General features: G+C 45.9%; 1 protein-coding gene and 1 non-coding gene across 2 annotated transcripts in view; one reads left to right on the forward strand and one right to left on the reverse strand.

Moving 5' to 3' along the window:
• The window catches only part of LOC132885528 (obscurin-like), a 607458-nt gene that overhangs the window by 182793 nt on the left and 401709 nt on the right, over nt 1-22956 (forward strand). The window lies entirely within an intron of this gene.
• On the reverse strand, nt 13192-13306 carry LOC132896376 (U5 spliceosomal RNA). The gene has a single exon (XR_009656013.1). It is a non-coding gene; the product is annotated as a U5 spliceosomal RNA (small nuclear RNA).

The raw sequence follows: 22956 nt of genomic DNA on the forward strand, positions 1-22956 counted from the left end.
TGTTTCGCGCCAATGTTGTTTAAGTTCCCCGCAATACAGAGGAGGAGTCTTGGACCAAACCAACTGCAATAGAGGGGAGGGGAGAATTTCCTTATTTGGTAGCGCCTATTTAATCTGCTGCGATGCTGTCGGCGTCTGGGCTGCCATGTGAAAATGCAGAGTGCAGTTGAATTGATGATTAATGCAAGAATAAGATCAGTGACCAAAATTAGTGAAAATTATTTTCCCCATGCTCCAAGCAGGCCACCATTGATGGTTTGGGCCGGGGATGGTCCCGGCTAAATATAGGGCCACCCCGGCATTGTGCTTGAGTGACACCTAGTGCTAGTGGATTGAGCTGCCGTAGCCTAGGACAAGGAGCTACACTGCATTCAAATAATAACGAGTGTACTTGGATTCAAAATCGGGGGGGAAGAATATTTATACCTGATACGCCAAGTCATTGCAAGCTAAAACTGTCAAGTCCAAGTCAAGTCTCGAGTCAACAGCGTGCAAGTCCGAGTCGAGTTGCAAGTCATTCCTCATCTAGGGATTTCAAGTCTCAAGTCATCAAAATGGTGACTCGAGTCTGACTCGAGTCCAAGTCACATGACTCGAGTCCACATGTCTGCTTACCGTATTACATAACTTATATGCACCTTTCTGAATTCTTTGGGAGATTGTGTGACTTCGAGTATATTAAGCACAACAAATAAATACACACAGTTTCAATAATAATGGAATTTATTATAACAAAGATAAAAATGGATAATAGCAGATGGAATCATTATATACAAATATGATGTGTGTGTGTGTGTGTGTGTGTGTGTGTGTGTGTGTGTGTGTGTGTGTGTGAGAAAGGCCTCGTGTGTGTGTGGCCTACACAAAAGAATTAGCTTTGGTTGCTAAGACAAAAGAATTAGCTTTGTGTGGCTAGCTAAGGAGGGTGTGTCACCACGTGGGGTTTGAGAACAAAGGATTTAGCTCTGGTTGCTAGCTAAAGGTGTGTCTGTGAGTGGTGGCCACGTGGGGGAGTTGACCACGTGTTATTAATGTGTGTTTGTGTGTGTGTGTGAAAGGCCCTATGGCCTGAGCAGAAGGCTAGCGTGGGATGCTAGCTAGGTATGTTTGTGTGTGTGTGTCCACGTGGTGTAGGCCTTGTGGCTTAAGCAAAGGTTAGCCTAACTTGCTAACGAGACAAAGGAATTAGCTGTGTGGCTAGCTAAGGCCCAAGGACCCTACCTCGTGGAGTTAAAACAAAAGATGTGTATGTGAGTGTGGGGGGAGGAGTGCCACGTGTTCCCTTGAGACAATATCCTTAGCCCTGGAGACTAATGGGACAAAAGAAATTAGCTGTAGACTAATTTCACTAGCTTATAACAATACTGAATCCACTGAAATCTTGATGCGATCAAGATACGTGTAATAATGAAATCAAAATGTTAGTAAGGGATAAAGAAGCATTCACAGCCTATCTATTAAACAACTGAGAGATTACAGCAAAACAGAACAATCAATTCAATTCAACATGCTACGTCTCTACAGTGTAACAAATTAAAACGTTCCTGAGTTCAAATTCACACTATTTCAATAAAAGCAAATTCCTAAGACTAGCTTTAATTATGCCCAAAAATGCCAAGTCTTACTTAGTATCCTGCCTCTAGCAAGATTATGAAGAGATGTTCCGAGACTTTTGGAGTTTCACCGTTGTGAAGCACGTGAGTCGCTTCTGTAGAAAGTGCAGAGAACTTCCTGGTCCAGCTCGTGGTCGCTCGTGATGAAAAGAAAGTCTCTGATTAAACAATGTGCACAGCACTTCAATCAGGAGGAATTCTGGTCGCTCCTAATTATAAATTAACTGCTTTGAGCTGCAGTCGTACGTACTTAATGAATGAAACTGGTTGTAACTCACTGAGTTTAAAATCGCGCGATCTTAGAGTCTACCATGGCCAGTGGTAAACAATGAAATCGCGCTAACTTGTGGATCTTGCAAGAAAGAGAAGAAAAAGACGTCTTATCTGGTTTTCTGGTGGAGGGTATCTCTTTGTGCGTCCAGATGGCTTGGAATCTGGACGAGAGAGAGAAAGAGCGGAAGTGTCGTTCCATTATTTATGCCTTCAGAGAGGAAGTAACGTTGGTGCTCCCGCCCCGGCGTGACGCAGGTCAACGTGAAAGTTGGCTGATGGGAAATGTAGTTCCTTAAAGAGACGGGCTGTGTACCTACAATCCCCCTTTTGGTCTCAGGGGTATGATGAAGTCGTAGCACTGAGAGCACAGTACCGTACAGTCCACATGTCCATAGTCCTTGAGGTGGCTTTGCTCTGCACAGTCCATGGTGTCCTGTGAAAACTGTGTAAACTCATGAGTTCCAGTAAGACAATTGGAGGCAGAGGTATTTGGGGCATATAATCACTATAGGCATTTTGGGCATATAATCACTCTAGGTAACTAGGTCAAAGTCACATCTAAAAAAAAATTAAACATGAAACATGTAGTGTTTAATTTCCTATGCATAAAAACAAGAAAAGAGAAGAAATGAAGGAAGGAAAGAAGTATTAGTGTTTGGGTTGGCAAACCTAATCTTCTAGAGAAGGTGATAGCAGCGGGTGGTCTGGCCAGAAAGCATGCGCTACCGCGGCTAAAGCTGTCCAGGACGCAGACCATCTTATCCAGCTTGGCGTGTAGTGTTATGTATGGGTTGCCTGGGCAGACCCAGTGGATGTCTTTAGTGGAGGTGCACATCTCTAAGTCTCGTGGATTCACAAAAATGAGGATAGTACTGCCAATACTATATGACAGGTGTATTTGCGATGAATACACACTAGTAGTAGTAGTAGCGGATTTTAGTATTTTATCTACCATGTTATACCGAAGGGTTATTACTTCATTGGGTTGGTGAGTCTGACCGGGAATGTTAGTGTACGCTTATGGGTGAGTGAGGCGTACAAGCTAGGTGGACAGGATGGGCCTAGCTGTCGTCCCCCCCTTTTTGGAGTGAGGACTGTTCAAAAGCTTGATTCGATTACTATGGACCCATCGATATGAGAGTGTTTGATTAGGCCTGGATGTCCTAATGCGATACGCGATGGGGAACGGTTTTCCCACGATCGAAAGGTCTCGACCAGGGTGGTAGGAACTTCTCTGAGATTCGGGCGTAGTCAGCCTTGTGTCCCTCTACGCTTGAATCGAGATTCTTTTGGGCCCATGTAAAGGTTGACTGTAGGTGGCGTCATAGGTCGGCGACATGTTGATGTGCGGTGTATGCAATTGTGACGCTCATGTCCTCTGGTTTGTATAGGAGATGCGGTGGGAGAACCATCTCCTGCCCAGTCATCATCCCAAAGGGTGTGACTTCAGTGGCGTGATGAGGGGTGGACCGAATGGCCCTTAGCACCAAGGGAAGTTTCACATCCCAATCTTTACCATGGTTCATGACATACTTTCGCAGCATGCTCACAATGGTTTGAATGGCTCTTCAACCTGACCAGAGAATTGAGAGTGGTACGCAATATGGAATTTCGCCTCGATGCCTAACATGTTCCACAGCGTAGCCATTACACCAGCAGTGAAATGGGTGCCTGTGTCTGAGTCGATGGATAGAGGGAGGTTTTTCAAAGAATTGTGGCCACTAGGGGGAATCGCGATGTCGGGTGTTTCGACACCGGACTCGGTGTGCAAAGACATGAACTGAAGTTCATCGGAAATTTGATCTCGCGTGGCGCTTGGTTGATCGGTGTTCGCACTAATCTCATCGCAACGGGTTTGTGCATGTTTTGTGGGATCCAACGACGGTGGGGTTTTGTTTTGTGTGAAGCTGACTAAGTTTATGTTGCAGGGCTTGGTTGGGATTGGGTCACTTTGTGAGAACCGTGTCTGAGAGATGGTGGTGAAGACTTTAGCGCACATGAGAGGTGCGTCTTGTGTGTTTGCCTTCGCCACCGGGGGGGCCCTACATCCTGACCCTCGCCTGCTGTTTCAGAGGGATCTCCTCCCCCTTTCACGAGATATACCCGTGGTTCCTGGCCTAGTCATGCCAGCGAATAGCTTTTGTTTTTCTTGGGCTCTTGTTTTATCTGTTGAGGGGTCTGACCTCTCCTGTAACAGTTCTTTAATCTCAGCCAACTGGGCTTTTAAAGAATCCAGCTCTGAGCGGATCTTACCAGGTTGGTCTGAGTCACTGTGTCAGTCACCTCTACCCCTACGTTTAGTGTTACGGTCGGAATGCTCCTGCCATCTCTGGCCAGAGCGGGGATGACGGTCTTGCTGCCAACCGCCTTGTTCCCTACGACCCTTTTCATGTGATGGGCGGTTGCCATAGTCACTGTGGACTTGCCCTCGGTCCCTCCTGGCCTTACCTTGCCAATTCTTCCACTCACCCTTGTGATGGCTCGGCAAGGGGCGGTTCGGACCGGGATTTCTCCAGGGGGGTCCCCCTTTTGGAGCTTCGCCTCCTTCTAAGGCTAGCGGGGGCCCGTCTGCATCCTGGAGCCTAAGGACTCTGGGTTCATCATCGTTTCCGTTTGCGGTTTTGACAATGGTCTCCCAGGTCATTTGGGCTAGTTGCCTAATTTCCCTCATTGAGTGGAAACCCTGTCGACATGCTATTGTGACGCAAGTCCGCACGCTTGGGTGGAGGTTATGTAAGAAGAGGGATTTGAAGCCTCTATCTTCTTCCAAGCCTGGTGCACTACTACCCTGGAAATAGGCAGTACGTAGCCATATATAATATTCACGAGGCGCCTCAGACCGTTTTTGTTTGATTTGTAATGCACACAATGTCGCGGAGGTTTCGTCCATGTATGGCGCATATTCTTCCCTCATGTAATTGCGAAGTTTCGAGTAACTATCGCGAATGTTTGGGGGTAGTGTGTCTAAAAAGGCATGAACGCTGCTACTGGAGGTCTTCCAGATCAGTTTAAGTTTTTCTCGCTTTGTGGCGTTCGGCAGGTCCACCAGGCATCGGTCAATTTCTCGCAAATAATCATTTACATTTGTTCTTTGATTGTTGGGATCAAATCGTTCGACATCGTTGGCAAGTAGGTCAATTTGCCGTAAGCGAAGAGTTTGGTGCACGTCCTTGTGCGGCCTTCTTGGCTCTTCTGAGCACTCACTATCTAAGCTACTCTGGTGTTGCCCCCGTTTCGCAATAGATTCATAGCCTGATTCATCCGAAGATTGATCAGGGATACTGTAGCACACTGACCTGGGTGTGCTATGGTTCTGGGCTCGGGATCAGCACAGTACGGCTCCACCCTGGCTAAATGACAAAGTCGTGTAGCGAGTTGATGGAGTTTGGCAAGTTGTCTGGTTCTCGACCAGGTCATCTACGGTGTCCGGTTCGGATGCCTCTTCCCGCTCTGAACTTTGGCGCATTGTTGGGGGTCTTTCACGCCCCTCGCGCTCTTCTTGGGGGGTCTGCTCCTCAGCAGTCCTCTTGGCAGCCATTTCAGCTTTCTCTAGCCGTTCGGCGCAATCATCAATGGAGTTTTTCAAGAGCTCACGCTCCCTATGTAACTCATTATTATCGGCTGCCAGCTCAGCGTTGCTGGTGGTCAGCCTTTCAACCTCTCCGCGGAGGCGTCTGATTTCTGAATCAGTATCTCAGAAGTATGACAGGAATAGCTTACCTAGTGCTGCTTGGACACCAATAGTTGTTCTTTTTGGATCTCTCATATGTTTATTCGAGTTATCTATGTTGTTTTGGCATTCACTCTTACTCGTGTTCCTAATGTTTGCCTTTTCGGAGGCAGAGCAGTGAATGAGGTCTGCGATGACCTCAAGGAGAGACATGCCTTGAGCGTTGTCTTCAATTTTTGAGACACGAGGGGATGCCATTTTGCTTAGGCTGGATATTGGGATAATTAATTAATCAATGAGTTAATTTATTAATTAATCGTTATTAATTAATATTAACTACGTAATTAATTAAGTTTGTTTGGAAATGCTATCTCTTATTCTAAGTTATGAATAGGTTATGAGTATTTGTGATATGGTTATCACGCTACTGTTAACCGTTTTAACACACCTGGGGATATACCTTGGCAATTGATGAATTAAACTGATAGTTTATTTGTTGTTGCAACAATATTCAAGAAGTCAACAAACCAATCTCCTCACACGGGGCAACAATTTAACTGTAGGTGCATTTGGTAATTATTAAGTGGTCAATCTCATTAAATCAGTCTCATTAAATTTGAAGGTTAATAATTAAATTGAATCAGTCTCATTTGAATCGTTTAAATTGAATCAGTCTCATATTATCATTAAATCACTCATAGAATCAGTCTCATTAATTAATACCATTAATTTGTGCTTAATAATAAATTACCAAACAGCTAAATTATGGTATATTCCAATTTATTATGATCACTTACCGTATTACATAACTTATATGCACCCTTCTGAATTCTTTGGGAGATTGTGTGACTTCGAGTATATTAAGCACAACAAATAAATACACACAGTTTCAATAATAATGGAATTTATTATAACAAAGATAAAAATGGATAATAGCAGATGGAATCATTATATACAAATATGATGTGTGTGTGTGTGTGTGTGTGTGTGTGTGAGAGAGAGAGAGAGAGAGAGAGAGAGAAAGGCCTCGTGTGTGTGTGGCCTACATAAAAGAATTAGCTTTGGTTGCTAAGACAGAAGAATTAGCCTTGTGTGGCTAGCTAAGGAGGGTGTGTCACCACGTAGGGTTTGAGAACAAAGGATTTAGCTCTGGTTGCTAGCTAAAGCTGTGTCTGTGAGTGGTGGCCATGTGGGGGAGTTGACCACGTGTTACTAATGTGTGTTTGTGTGTGTGTGAAAGGCCCTATGGCCTGAGCAGAAGGCTAGCGTGGGATGCTAGCTAGGTATGTTTGTGTGTGTGTGTCCACGTGGTGTAGGCCTTGTGGCTTAAGCAAAGGTTAGCCTAACTTGCTAACGAGACAAAGGAATTAGCTATGTGGCTAGCTAAGGCCCAAGGACCCTACCTCGTGGAGTTAAAACAAAAGGTGTGTATGTGAGTGTGGGGGGGAGGAGTGCCACGTGTTCCCTTGAGACAATACCCTTAGCCCTGGAGGCTAATGGGACAAAAGAAATTAGCTGTAGGCTAATTTCACTAGCTTATAACAATACTGAATCCACTGAAATCTTGATGCGATCAAGATACGTGTAATAATGAAATCAAAATGTTAGTAAGGGATAAAGAAGCATGCACAGCCTATCTATTAAACAACTGAGAGATTACAGCAAAACAGAACAATCAATTCAATTCAACACGCTACGTCTCTACAGTGTAACAAATTAAAACGTTCCTGAGTTCAAATTCACACTATTTCAATAAAAGCAAATTCCTAAAACTAGCTTTAATTATGCCCAAAAATGCCAAGTCTTACTTAGTATCCTGCCTCTAGCAAGATTATGAAGAGATGTTCCAAGACTTTTGGAGTTTCACCTTTGTGAAGCACGTGAGTCGCTTCTGTAGAAAGTGCAGAGAACTTCCTGGTCTGGCTCATGATGAAAAGAAAGTCTCTGATTAAACAATGTGCACAGCGCTTCAATCAGGAGGAATTCTGGTCGCTCCTAATTATAAATTAACTGCTTTGAGCTGCAGTCGTACGTACTTAATGAATGAAACCGGTTGTAACTCACTGAGTTTAAAATTGTGCGATCTTAGAGTCTACCGTGGCCAGTGGTAAACAAAGAAATCGCGCTAACTCGTGGATCTTGCAAGAAAGAGAAGAAAAAGACGTCTTATCTGGTTTTCTGGTGGAGGGTATCTCTTTGTGCGTCCAGATGGCTTGGAATCCGGACGAGAGAGAGAAAGAGCGGAAGTGTCCTTCCATTATTTATGCCTTCAGAGAGGAAGTAACGTTGGTGCTCCCGCCCCGGTGTGACGCAGGTCAACGCGAAAGTTGGCTGATGGGAAATGTAGTTCCTTAAAGAGACGGGCTGTGTACCTACACTGGTGACTCTAAATTGACCGTAGGTGTGAATGTGAATGGTTGTCTGTGTCTATGTGTCAGCCCTGTGTTGACCTGGCGATTTGTCCAGGGTGTACCCCGCCTCTTGCCCGTAGTCAGCTGGGATAGGCTCCAGCTTGCCTGCGACCCTGTAGAACAGGATAAAGCAGCTAGAGATAATGAGATGAGAACAAAAGACGTGAAAGACACCTCAGCTGTAGTAACCTTCTCAATGAGACTCTGCTTTTCTGATGAAAAGAACAAAGACATATTATATTGGATATATTGGAGATATATTGGAGCAGCCTTCCCTGCGCTTTGCCTCCCTAATATGTTGTGCTCTCTAAAAGATATGAAAGCATATATTATATTATATTTATGTAAACTGCTTATTCATACATTGTTACTTTACGGAACTCTTCAATAAGTTTGGTCTTTTCATGACAGCCTGCTGTAGACCTAAATATAATGCACATGCACTGACACTCCTCACCTCAACATGTCCTTTACAATCATTTCCATGGGCAATGCTGAAATCACTGCTACAAACAGTACATCGTGCGGAACTGTCATTATTTTTTACCCTTATTAGACAGGGATATTCTTTTGTGTAATCTGAGGTGAAGTGAGTTTTGTATTTTCATTTTTTGTCTCTCTCTGCCATGCCGATCCTGTATAGCCTGGGCCCGCCCATCCTAAAGGCCAATTTATGCTGACAACCCAGTCCTCACAGATAGCATCGCAGACAGTGTCGCAGACAGTGTCTGCATAGCCCCCCCACCTTCGCAGACGCTCCGCGCGCACCTCCCAAAAATTGTGACCACCGCAGAAGCCTCGCAGACAGTGTCGCAGACAAGAGGGCTCTGATTGGTCCACTCTACATCCGCTGTACACGCACTTCCGCTTCCCTACTTTCCCCGGTTTGGTTTGTTTTCACGACCGCCATTTTTAAAAACACGAGCGAAGATGGAGCAGCACGAAGAGCGGTTGATTGAGGAAGTGAGGAAGTACGTACATCTATACGACTCCAGTTCTAGTCATTAAAAGTAACTGGAGGATAAACACTCCACTAACCACACCCACCAACTACTCCTAGCGATTTCGCGATTTTGCGCCCCCTTGCGTTGTGGCGGTGAATAGCATCGTGCATGCCTATTTACTCCCCGCTCAACGATAAATTACAACTGTCTGTGAAAAGCTGTCTGTGAAAGCCTTGTCGCAAGAGCATGCAGAGGCCTTAAGTGTGACGCAACACGAGGGCCTGTTGCGAACTTAGTCTGGCAAGGCAAGCTATCTCCAGCTCTTCCAAGCTCCCGAAAAATCGGGAGCCAATCAACTTTGAGCATCTCCAATGGCCCTGGGTAGAGGCGTGTTCAAGGCAGTGACGTAGTAGAACTGCGACCGGAAGCCATAGATTGTTTACAGAATCATGCTGTATTGAAAGCATTCAACGGGAAGTTCTCATTGAAAACGGAGCAAAGAGCAGCCCTGGAGGTATTTATTGAAAGGAAGGACGTTTTCGCCTTGCTCCCGACCGGCTTCGGTAAGAGTTTAATCTACCAGTTAGCCCCGCTGGTAGCCAAATCAATGGGGCTCAGCAAGAATCCTATCGTCGCATCACATACGTCAGAGGAAAGAGTGATGTGATTGGTTTAAGCTTCGTCACAGCCTTTTCTGGCTTCGACCAGTAGCAAACTGAGGCATTTCAGGGAGGTGGGTCAAACACGCACTTTGGGAAACGGTTGGGCTTAATATCTTTGCCAGACCAATGCTCGCAGAGCTTTGAAGTCGCGTGGCTGGGCACTGTGCGATTTTTTCAATCGCGGTATTTAGCTGCTGCTCACACTGTATGAGTGAATCGCAGGGGTAAACAGCACGCAGCTTACAATTCCTGTTCTCACACTATACGATCCGATGCTCGGATGCGATCTGACTGCTCACACTGTACTTCCATACTTCCAGATTCTTGTATCCGGAACTGCAACGTAGTGTTGTGACGTTCGCGAACGAACCAATTCTTTTGAACGGCTCCTAGGCATGAACGATGAGAACCGAGTCTCGAGCTGGGGGAGCCGTTCTTTCTGTCGTTCTTTTTCTGTACTGTGTTTCAGATAGTTTATAATGTTGTGTGATATTAATGATAATATTGTGGGAAAACTACTTTGCATGGACGTTCATTTAATTTATTCTATCGTCATTTTGTTTGTTCTATTTTTGTGTATTTTATTTATTTATCTGTTTGTCTAGTTGTATCTATTTTGTATCTCAGACTTAAATATTTTTGTAAAACAAGTGTTTTTCTATAAAATATTCTTGCGTTCTTGATAACTATGTTCTTGAGTGGGTTCTTTTTTTTTTACAGAAAAGCCGTCCTGCATGGACATTCATTGAAGCCCTCATTGTTTTTTAATGGTTATTTATGAGCGTTTAGGGGTTACAATAATGTAAGTCTAGGTTGCTTTATATAAAAGGTCTGTCCAGAAATATTGATGTCACTGTCTAAGCAGAGGGATCTGGCTTCTTTAGACGCTGTTTTCTTAAAACTGAATAAATATTTAAAAAAAAGAGTCAAGTCAAGTCAAGTTTATTTGTATAGCGCTTTTAACAATAAACATTGTCGCAAAGCAGCTTTACAGAATTTGAACGACTTAAAACATGAGCTAATTTTATCCCTAATCTATCCCCAATGAGCAAGCCTGTGGCGACGGTGGCAAGGAAAAACTCCCTCAGACGACATGAGGAAGAAACCTCGAGAGGAACCAGACTCAAAAGGGGAACCCATCCTCATTTGGGCAACAACAGACAGCCTGATTATAATATTAACAGTTTTAACATGAGGACAGTTTTGTTGATGTTATAACTCTTCATTGATGGAAACTTGAGTGCAAAACTGTTCATGATAACTGCAGTCCTAAAGTTAGCAAGACAACTGTAGTCCTCAGCCATAAAAGCATTACTGTAAGAGTCCAGAGCATCCTCCAGGTATAACCCTCAACTGTCCTCATGGGGCCGTCCTTCACAGGAGCGGTGCGATAAAACTCCGACCAGACACAGGGCACCAGGATGGACCAAGCAGGTCCGAGGGGCAGAAGAGGCCAGCATCTCAATCCCAGGACCAACATGTAACTCAGAGGGACAGATTGGGGGGGGAGAGAGAGAGAAAGAAAACACATGTTGTTAGGTATGCCCTAAAAATGACAAATATTAAATCTGTGTGGTAGGCTCGCAGAGACGAGAGTCTTTACATCAGGCATAACACACAACAATGGCATGTTAATATGGTAAAAAATATATCATGACCTGCTCTGGCTGGATGCTTGATTGGGTGATGGGAGCACACTCCTCAGCAATGATGAGATGCAGATGGGACCCTTAGGGCTGGCCAAGACAATTCAGTTACATTTCACCGGGTCTGGGACATGCAACAGAAAGTCTGACGGCTGATTCCCTGCAGGCTACGATAGCCAGTCGAGGTCTGCACCCTCTCCACCAAAAGATTTCCTGTTGACTCCATGTAACTCAGAGGGACAGATTTGGGGTGGGAGGGGGAGGGAAAGAAAACACAGGTTGTTAGGTATGCCCAATGTCACCTGAATAAGTAGGAGCAGTATACATATTGCACCGAGTACAAGCAGGGACTCTGGCAGCTAACTATGACAGCATAACTAAAAGGAGAGAGCCAGAAGGTAACACAGGCATGAGGGAGCCCCGGGACATAAAGCAGCCAGCCACTACACCGTCAACAAACTCGAGTGAGCAAGCGAGTGGGGACTGACAGCATCCATACATCCCAGTTTACCAAAACACTCTATGTCTGAGGACCCTCCAGATCTACACCTTTACCTCATAAACACCATTAACAAAAGGCTTGACTAAACAGATATGTTTTCAGCCTAGACTTAAATGCTGAGACTGTGTCTGATTCCCAAACATTACTTGGAAGGCTGTTCCATAACTGTGGGGCTTTGTAAGAAAAGGCTCTGCCCCCTGATGTAGCCTTCACTATACGAGGTACCAGCAGATAGCCTGCACCTTTTGATCTAAGTAGGCGTGGCGGGTCATAGAGGAGCAGAAGTTCACTCAGGTACTGTGGTGCGAGACCATTTAGTGCTTTAAAGGTCAATAGTAGTATTTTATAGTCAATACGAAATTTGATTGGGAGCCAATGCAGTGTGGATAAGACAGGCGTGATGTGGTCATATTTTCTAGTTCTAATAAGGACTCTTGCTGCTGCATATTGAACTAACTGGAGCTTATTTATGCACTTATTGGAACATCCAGACAGTAAGGCATTACAATAATCCAACCTGGAGATAACGAAAGCATGGACTAGTTTTTCTGCGTCACGCAATGACATTAAATTTCTTATCTTTGCAATATTTCTGAGATGAAAGAAAGCTATCCAGGTGATGTTATCAATGTGAGTTTCGAATGAAAGACTGGGGTCAATAATGACAGAAAAAAAAGAGCCAAATTAGCCAGTCTTTTGAACGGCTCTTTTCAAAGAACGGATCACAAAGATGCGGATCCCATCAAAGAGCCATAAATCCCATCTCTAAATGTGAAGAAGAAAAGGAGACCGAAAGTGCTGCTCAGTGTTTGTTTTCTCTTCCATATCTGTGTTCGCGCATGTGTAGTGTGACAGGTTGAGGTAAATCGGCTCGTGACACTGCTTCAACAGTGCGATAGCCTCACGATGGGCGACCAGGATTTCAAACATGTTTGATTTTCATCTGATCGATCGGGAGGAGGTCGTGAGGTGTTAATCGCTTGTCGTTACCCCATGTATACTACACGATCCGAGACGCACGATTGAGCCAAAAATTGGCCCGATCTCCAAAATAGTCCCACGAGTGAAAATCGTGTCAAAATTGGGCCAAAAATCACACAGTGTATGCCCGCCAGACTAGATCCTGTAGGCTGCACTGATTCAACTGAAAACTTCGGTCCTCGAGAAAAGAGATAAAAGCCCGCCCACACTGAAAGCTGATTGGCTTATTTTTCTGAGTAAACCAATCAGGATGCTCTTTGCCTCGCACGCGCTACATGAACAGGCACACACGCAGTCTCTCTCACGCTCACTCCGTCATATGCGCACATGCGCGATGCAGACATTACTGTTTCGCGTGCACGCGCTTGCTCTAGCTTCCGGGAGATATTCTCCAATTTGCGGGCATCAGGGAGCCGCGAGCAACATGCGGGAGACTCCCAGAACTTCCGGGACACTTGGGATGTCTGCATTTGACCACCAAAAATGTGCAGCTCAACCAGAGCAAAGCCTGCAAAAATAAGTTGAGCTCATTAACATTCCTCTCCCCGGAAATGTTTAGTAAAAGGCGGAAGATTTACGTGTCAATGAAGAGAAACCTGAGCTGCACTGAACACTAGATCTGTCGAGTGACACTGTATCGCCGTTCGAACTACGGGGGTACTCGGGGGATCTGAGATCCCCTGAAACAGACATGAGATCCCTTGAAAACATGATTTGGGAAATGTTGGGGGGTCTCTAAAATATTGGCAAAATTATGTTTATTGACATAGCAATCATGTGTAATGGGAAGCATTTGCATATCCGAAGTGTTGTGTTTACATCAAAGATAAAATAAACCGATATGACAATGAATGCTGCTGCCAGGTTGGGGACACAAACTAGTAGAAAGGAAGTGTGCCAACAGTGCCAACACACTTCCTTTCTACTAGTTTGTGTCCCCAGAATTTGCGCATGCCGGAGTCAGACCTTGTCCAGATGTTAAAACCCCTGGATAAGCACTTCTGGCCAAAAGACCGCAACGCGTTGATCCTGTATGGAGAACATCTCATCTCATGTCATTATCTCTAGCTGCTTTATCCTGTCCTACAGGGTCGCAGGCAAGCTGGAGCCTACCCCAGCTGACTACGGGCGAAAGGCGGGGTACACCCTAGACAAGTAGCCAGGTCATCACAGGGCCGACACATAGACACAGACAACCATTCACACTCACATTCACACCTACGGTCAATTTAGAGTCACCAGTTAACCTAACCTGCATGTCTTTGGACTGTGGGGGAAACCGGAGCACCCGGAGGAAACCCACGCAAACACGGGGAGAACATGCAAACTCCACACAGAAAGGCCCTCGCCGGCCACGGGGCTCGAACCCAGGACCTTCTTGCTGTGAGGCGACAGCGCTAACCACTACACCACCGTGCCGCCCTATGGTGAACATGAAGTACAGAAACTAGCTAAAACACTAGGCGAGTCAGTTAAAGAGGCAGTGGATGAGTTCCGTGACTGGAAGTTGCAAGATAGCGCGCCAGGCAAAACACTGGAAAAGCTTTGTACAGCAAGCAGGACATCTCTCCCAACCTCGTCAGTGTGTGAGAGGGGGTTTTCGGCCATCAATAATACTGACAGCAAAACCCGCAACAGACTGCGTGAGAAAAGCCTGTCATCACTACTTTTTGTGGATTTAAATGGGCCCCTACTGGAGTGATTTGACCCAGCACCCTTCATCACATCATGGATTAAATCAGGGCCCTGTACTACGAAGCAGGTTTTCTGGCTTACCAGGGTAACTTCGAGAGTAACTTGATCACGTGCAGCGTAACTTCCCGATTAACCCATGCTACGAAAGTTGGCTATGTTCAAACTGAGGTATGCTGCCATGGCAATTTACGCTGCATCTCAAACCTGCTCGTCTCAGGTTATGTTCATGGTTAACCCGAGGTTTCCGATTAACCACACCCTTTTTAAACACCACCTCTCCACCGACATTTCCTCTAGAGACAATGCCAGCGTACCTGGATGTGCGATATCAGAGCGCAGATTAGAGATGGGATTTATGGCTCTTTGATGGGATCCGCATCTTTGTGATCCGTTCTTTGAAAAGAGCCGTTCAAAAGACTGGCTCATTTACTTACTTACTTACTGTCCGCTATGCCTTCTGGCATGTAGGGCAGCAACGAAGGACCTCCACTCCGGTCGATTCTGGGCTAGCTTCTGGACACCTCCCCATGTTAGATTCAGAGATGTCATCTCTTCCTCTACTGTGCGATGCCAGGTGGTCTTGGGTCGTCCTCTTTTCCTTCGCCCTTCCGGTGTCCAGTGCAGGGCAACTCTTGTAATGTTATCTTGTTCTCTCCTCAGAACATGTCCAATCCAGTTCCAACGCCGCCTTGTTATTATTTCATTCATACTGTCTTGATGACATCTTATTAACAGTTCTTCATTAGATATTTTGTTAGGCCAGAAAATCCGACATATCTTCCGCAGGCTCCTAGTATGAAAAACTGACAGTTGATGGATGTCACTGGCTGTCATTCTCCAGCATTCTGCACCATAGAGGAGGGTGGATAGAACACAGCTCTGGTACAACTTCAGTTTTGTCTTGAGTCTGTACTGTTGTGACTTCCAGATGTTGTTTAAGCTCCTGAAGGTATTCCTAGCTTTGTTTATTCTACTTTTGATGTCACTGTGCGCACCTCCATCTTGTTTTACAGTACTACCAAGATAGGTAAGCTCGTCCGTTACTGGTAGGGCATCACCATTTACATGGATTGGTAGTGGGTCGGAGACATTTAGGACCATCATTTCAGATTTCTTCTGATTTATTTTCAGGCCAACTTGTTGTGCAAAATAGCTCAGCCGTTCTGTCTTCTCCTGCATGTGTTGGTGAGTGTGTGCGACTAGAGCCAGATCATCAGCAAAGTTGAGGTCTTCTAATGCTGAGAAGAGGGTCCATCGTATGCCTCTTGTTTTGTCTTCTGTTGTACAGCACATCACCCAGTCGATAACGATGTTGAAGAGTAATGCTGACACCACACAGCCTTGTCTTACTCCAGTCTTTACCTGGAATGCCAGGTTACTGTTTCCTACCCTGCATTTGAAGCTGGTGTAGAAAGCCTTGATAATATCCACTATATGTTGTGGGATCCCATACTTCCTCAGGATTTTCCAGAGGCTGTCCCGATTTACACTATCAAAGGCTTTTTCAAAGTCGACAAAATTGATGTATAATTGCCTCTGCCATTCTGTGCACTGTTCACTGATGTTACGTAGTGTGAATATGTGGTCTATGCATGATCTCCACTTGCAGAATCCTGCCTGTTCCTTCCTGAGCTTCTCATCAACCGCCTCTGTAAGACGTTGTACGTATGATAACTTTTGCCATGATCTTGCTTGGTATTGATAGAAGTGTAATTCCGCGCCAGTTATTACAATTCCTCAAGTTGCCCTTCTTTGGTATCTTTATAATAATGCCTTCCAACCAGTCATCAGGTATTTCCTTCTTCTCCCAAATAGCTTTGAAAAGTGGTTGAAGCAGTTTGGAGGCCATGTCTGGTTCTGTCTTGAAAAGCTCCGCATTCAGATTGTCTTGGCCAGGGGCTTTACCACTTTTTAAGGTCTTAATGCAGGGGTGTCAAACCTGATCCATAAAGGGCCGTGTGGCTGTAGGTTTTCATTCCAGCCATGCAGCAGCACCCTGATTTGGCTTATTCAATCAACTGACACACCCACCCTTTAATCAAGGGTGGGTGTGGCTGCAAGTATTTGACTGTGTGAAGACAGTTCAGTTGATTGAATGAGCCAAGTCAGGTGTGCTGCTGCATGGTTGGAATGAAAACCTGCAGCCACAAGGCCCTTTATGGATCAGGTTTGACACCCCTGTCTTAATGGCTGAAACAATTTCTTCCCTTGTTGGTGGGTCAATGCTAATTTCCAAGTCACTTTCTGCAGGTTCTACATCTGGTTCTATTGTGGGTGGTGGTCTGTTCAGCACTTCCTTAAAATGCTCAGCCCAACGAACTTCTTGTTTTGCCTCAGTTGTTAACAATTGGCCCATTTTGTCTTCTATTGGCAGCTCAGTTGTTCTTCTGTGTTTTCCACTGACTACTTTGGTGATCTTGTAGACTTTCCCTTGTTCTCCTTTTCTAGCTGCTTCTTCTGCTTGGTTTGCAAGATCTTCTAGGTATGCCCGCTTGTCAGCTCTGGCTTTCCTCCTTACTGCTTTGTTGGTGTCTTGGTATTGTTTCTTGTATCTTTCCCTCAGTCTTTCAGACTTTGTGTCATTTATTTGTTTCTTCAAGGCCCTTCTATTTTCAACTGCTTGCCATGTGTCTTCACTTATCCATTCTTTCTTTTGGTTTCATTTGTAGCCAAGGCAAGATTCACTTGCCTTCACAAAGGCTGTTTTGGTCTGCTCCCACATGGTGTTGATATCCTCTGGTTCTGGTTCTCTATGGTCTAACACAGGGGTGTCAAACCTGATCCATAAAGGGCCATGTGGCTGCAGGTTTTCATTCCAGCCATGCAGCAGCACCCTGATTTGGCTTATTCAATCAACTGACACACCCACCCTTTAATCAAGGGTGGGTGTGGCTGCAAGTATTTGACTGTGTGAAGACAGTTCAGTTGATTGAATGAGCCAAGTCAGGTGTGCTGCTGCATGGCTGGAATGAAAACCTGCAGCCACAAGGCCCTTTATGGATCAGGTTTGACACCCCTGGTCTAACATATCTGATACTGCTTGGAATCTGTTCTTTAGTTGTAGAACAAATGCACCTTTTGTTAGGACTAGGACTGTTTTGGCCTCTAGAGGCCGCTGTTATTTCCTTTTCGTGTCATGTTTATTTTGGCCTCTAGAGGCCGCCACTGTTCCTGTGTTTTGTGTTTGTGTTAATTGCCTGTTTAGTCCTGATTATCTTCACCTGTGTTCAATTTAGTTTGTATATTTATACCCCCTGAGTTCAGTCCTCTTGTCACGGAGTCTTTGTGCTGTTATGTTTATCTCCAGTTTCCTCTGTACCGTGTTCTTTATTTTGCATTTTGCTTTTCTTTTGGACCTAGTAGTTACTGTGTTTTTTGGATCTTCTGAGCTTTGGTATTTTTGCCTTTTCTTTTCTGTTTTTTGGCTTTTGTTTTGTACTTTTGGATTTTTTATTTTTTCCCTTATATCTTCTGAGCGTATTTGTATTTTTACTTTTTGGATATTTTTTGTACATATTGTAAATAAACCTTTTTGATACTTTTTCTACTTCCGCCTCACGCCTCTGCATTTGAGTCATCCCCCTGGTGGCCTAGTAGGGGTTTGCTGGATTATCACACCAACGAACCAGGTTTGAATCCCAGCAAAACCCTAACAGAAAGACTCCGTCATGACCGACTCAGCAGAGGCTGCTTCAACGGTCTACCCGGCCAACCTTCAGGGAATTACGGCAGCTTTGACACGCTTCGGAGCGACCATGGATGCTCATGGACGTACGCTCACCAGCCAACGTGAGGCCCTTGCTCGCCACGAGGAACTGCTTCAGCAAATCGGGAAAACCCTGGCACAGCTGACATCTCTGCCTGCATCTCCTGATCCAGCTCCCGCTCCTGCTCCTGTGCCTCCTGCCATGCTGACTTCTTCACCTCGCGAACCCAGCCTTCCTGCACCACAGAGGTATGACGGCAAGCCCAGTGAGTGCCGAGAGTTCCTTACCCAGTGTCAACTCACCTTTGAGCTTCAGCCTACCACCTACACTACGGATCGCCGCAAGATTGCCTTTGTGATCACCTTATTAGCTGGTAAGGCGCGAGCCTGGGCTACTGCTATCTGGCAAAGACAGGGACCTGAGTGCCTTAATTTCCAGCTGCTTTCTGAAGAGATGCTTCGGGTCTTCGATCAGGCGGACATCAGTACCGACGCAGCCCGAAAGCTCATGTCCATCCGGCAAGGAGGAAGCGCCGCAGATTATGCCATCTTGTTCTGAACACTCGCAGCAGTAAGTGGATGGAACGAGACTGCCCTGGTGTCAGCCTTCCACCATGGTCTGTCTGACCCCATCAAGGACGGTCTGGCCTCTATTGGATGCCCAAGTGACCTTGAAACCCTCATCTCACATGCTATTCGTCTGGACAACAGGATGAGAGAATGCCACCAAGCCTTGAGCCCCCCCAGCCTCCCTACCTCTACCTGGAAACTGTCTACCTCCTTCAGTGACTGTCCAGAACCCATGCAAGTGGGTCATACTCGCCTCTCCACATCTGAGAGGGAGCGCAGAAGGAGGGACAAGTGCTGCATCTACTGTGGCAAGCCTGGTCACTTCCGAGCATCATGTCCCGAACTCTTGGGAAAAGGACCGCCCCGTCCAGCCGAGGGAGGGTTGTGACGGGGCCTACCCTCTCTCCCGGACTCCCTGGCCAAGGAATCTACATCCCGGTCTCCATCTCCTGGGGTGAGTCTGTCCACTCTTGTCAAGCTTTGTTAGACTCAGGGGCGGCTGGGAACTTTATGGATATTCACTTCACCCAAAGCATCAATATTCCGACTGCACCTCTTGAAGTCCCACTGTCTGTGTCTGCCCTCGATGGCCAAGCGTTCGGTGACGGAAGATTCATCCAAGTTACTTCTCCAGTCTTCCTCCAGTCTCAAGGTCACAAGGAAGAAATATCCCTGCACCTTATTCCTTCACCTGAGTTCCCAGTTATTCTAGGCCTTCCTTGGCTTACTCGCCACAACCCTCGCATAGACTGGGTAACTAGCCAGGTTGTGGAATGGGGCCCTGCATGCCATGCCTCTTGTCTGCTCTCTAGCTCTCCTGTGTCTCCTGCCGAGCCCCCTGATCTCACCGAGTTATCTCAAGTTCCCACAGAGTACTGGGATCTCAAGGAGGTTTTCAGCAAGAGCAGGGCCGCCGTCCTTCCTCCACACCGGGCCTACGACTGTGCCATCGACTTGCTCCCTGGGACTACCCCTCCTCGTGGCAGACTGTTTTCCCTCTCTCAGCCAGAACGCAAGGCCATGGAGGAATACCTCAAAGACGCCCTGGTCTCTGGGTTCATTCGACCCTCCACCTCACCTGCTGGTGCCGGCTTCTTCTTTGTCGGCAAGAAGGATGGGGACCTCCGACCATGTATTGACTACAGGGGCCTGAACAAGATCACTGTGCGCAACCGATATCCCCTTCCGCTGATGTCCACTGCTTTTGACCTGCTCCAAGGCATCACCGTCTTCACCAAGTTGGACCTATGGAACGCATACCACCTCATCCGTATCCGACAGGGAGACGAGTGGAAGACTGCCTTTAACACCCCGTCTGGGCACTACGAATACCAGGTGATGCCCTTCGGACTCACCAACGCACCAGCTGTGTTTCAGGCCCTAATCAACGACGTCTTAAGGGACATGATTAACCTGTATGTCTTTGTCTACCTCGACGACATCCTTATCTTTTCCAAGACCGTGCAGGAGCACCGCCACCATGTCCGCCAGGTTCTCCAGAGGCTGCTACAGAACAATCTGTTCGCCAAGGCCCAGAAATGCGAATTTCATGTTCCCGAGGTCTCCTTTCTGTGATTTATTGTACGGACAGGCCAACTCCAAATGGACCCTGCCAAGACCCTGGCCGTCTGGGACTGGCCTATGCCCAAGTCTGTTAAGGAGGTTCAGCGGTTCTTAGGATTCGCTAACTTCTACCGCAAGTTCATCAGGAACTTCAGTTCTGTAGCAGCACCCATGTCAGACCTCACCAAAGGGACAGGTGGATCTTATGGCTGGTCTCCTCAGGCGGAAAAGGCGTTCAAAGACCTCAAGGACCGCTTCTGCATGGCACCCATTCTGGTCCTCCCGGACACCTCCCAACCATTCATCGTGGAGGTGGACGCCTCGGACAGTGGTGTCGGCACGGTGCTCTCTCAACGTTCGAAAGGAAAGCTGCACCCCTGCGCTTACTTCTCCCACCGCCTGAGTCCTGTACAATGTGGGGGATCGAGAACTGCTAGCGGTCAAACTGACCCTTGAGGAGTGGAGGCACTGGCTGGAGGGAGCGCAACATCCATTCCTGGTTTGGACTGACCACAAGAACCTGGAGTACCTCCAGCAAGCCAAGAGACTTAACCCTCGACAGGCTAGGTGGGCCCTGTTTTTCAGTCGGTTTGACTTCACCCTCTCGTACCGCCCCGGCTCCAAGAACACCAAACCTGACGCACTGTCCAGGCTGTTCTCTGCCACTAACAGGGAGAATGAAGTCGGGCCTGTTATCCCTGTGTCCCGGATTGTGGCCCCTGTCCGCTGGGGTATTGAGGAGGCTGTCCGACGAGCCCAACGCCAGGACCCTGGAGATCATTTTGCGGGTCATTTGGGAGGTCGGCGGCACGGTGGTGTAGTGGTTAGCGCTGTCGCCTCACAGCAAGAAGGTCCGGGTTCGAGCCCCGTAGCCGGCGAGGGCCTTTCTGTGCAGAGTTTGCATGTTCTCCCCGTGTCCACGTGGGTTTCCTCTGGGTGCTCCGGTTTCCCCCACAGTCCAAAGACATGCAGGTTAGGTTAACTGGTGACTCTAAATTGACCGTAGGTGTGAATGTGAGTGTGAATGGTTGTCTGTGTCTATGTGTCAGCCCTGTGATGACCTGGCGACTTGTCCAGGGTGTACCCCGCCTTTCGCCCGTAGTCAGCTGGGATAGGCTCCAGCTTGCCTGCGACCCTGTAGAACAGGATAAAGCGGCTAGAGATAACGAGACGAGATTTGGGAGGTCTGATTTTCTACTACAGGACAGAGGGTCCATCCTGTCTCAGGGCTAACTGGTTAGCATGCTAACTTCAGAAGATATCTCTGTAACCCCAGACATATACAGCTTTTACATAACATCAAGGCTCTTATTTCTTCACGTTCTGTTCATAATTTTTTTATTTGTTGAATGTTTGAAACTAAAATGCTTACAAATTCTTCCACTTATCACCTTTAATTCAATGCTTTTAACAAAAATATCACAAATTTCAGAATTACAGACATTTTTACATATTTCCTCCATTTTCACAAACTCAAAAGTAATTGGACAAACTAATATGCATATAAATATAAGGATTATTTTTAATACTTGGGTCATTATCCATCTATACTGAAAACTATTAGTGAAGCTTTTCATTGGTTTTGTCAAGTACAGAAATAAAATAAGCTTTAAAAAAGTCACAGACACACGACTGATATAATCACACATTTCGTTCATTTGTATGATTGTAGAACTTCATTACAATTCACATATTAAAGATCATTTACAGTTCACACTGATATTAAAGTGATCAATAAAATTTGTTAAAAGCAGCTGCTGATGTCTGTGTGGATAAAACTGAACAAACATGAGTTTCTCCTTTCAACAGAAATACAGTCAAATTATTATTATTTAATATAGAAGTGAAAATGTTAAGGTTATGGTCCAAAAAAATAATGATTTAAAAAAAAAACCCTACAGTATCGCCAAAGTGAGTGTTAATCAGGAATAAAATAATTGCAGCATGTGATCTTGAATGAATGAAGTCTCCATTTGGGCCAAATGCTGCCATCTGCTGGGGAAAAAGATGAAATGACGTGGCCCACGATCTTCTCCGATAATCACGATAATCTGCAGGAGAAATAAAAAACATTATTGTGATTTCATGTGCAGTTTGAATGACTGTATAAATCCACATGAGCAGAGGTGAAGTCAGGGAGGCGGAGACAAACTGCACTGTGATCATATGAGGAACCGCCCCTTTATCAAACCCTACAAAGGGGAAGGGACTAAAGTCAAAATGAAAGCAGTTACAGCTCACATCGAGAAGAAACCGTTATTTTTCATTAATCATTAATTTCTGAAATTAACTGCAGGATTTTCACCGACTCTGAAATATAAACACAGACAATTCTCACTCTCTGAAAAGGGGCGAGTAAAATAAAAGTTTGTTCCAGTGGCAGCTGGCCTATAGGGGGCGCTCGGGCGCCGCCCTCCCAGATGTGGAGGGGGGAAAATATATATCCAGTATATATATATATATATATATATATATATATATATATATATATATATATATATACACAGGGAGTGCAGAATTATTAGGCAAATGAGTATGTTGACCACATTACCCTCTCTATGCATGTTGGCCTACTCCAAGCTGCATAGGCTTGAAAGCCTCCTACCAATTAAGCATACCAGGTGATGTGCATCTCTGTAATGAAAAGGGGTGTGGTCTAATGACATCAACACCCTATATCAGGTGTGCAAAATTATTAGGCAACTTCCTTTCCTTTGGCA

Source organism: Neoarius graeffei, chromosome 1 (genome assembly GCF_027579695.1).
Source record: "Neoarius graeffei isolate fNeoGra1 chromosome 1, fNeoGra1.pri, whole genome shotgun sequence".
Classification (NCBI taxonomy): Eukaryota; Metazoa; Chordata; class Actinopteri; order Siluriformes; family Ariidae; genus Neoarius; species Neoarius graeffei.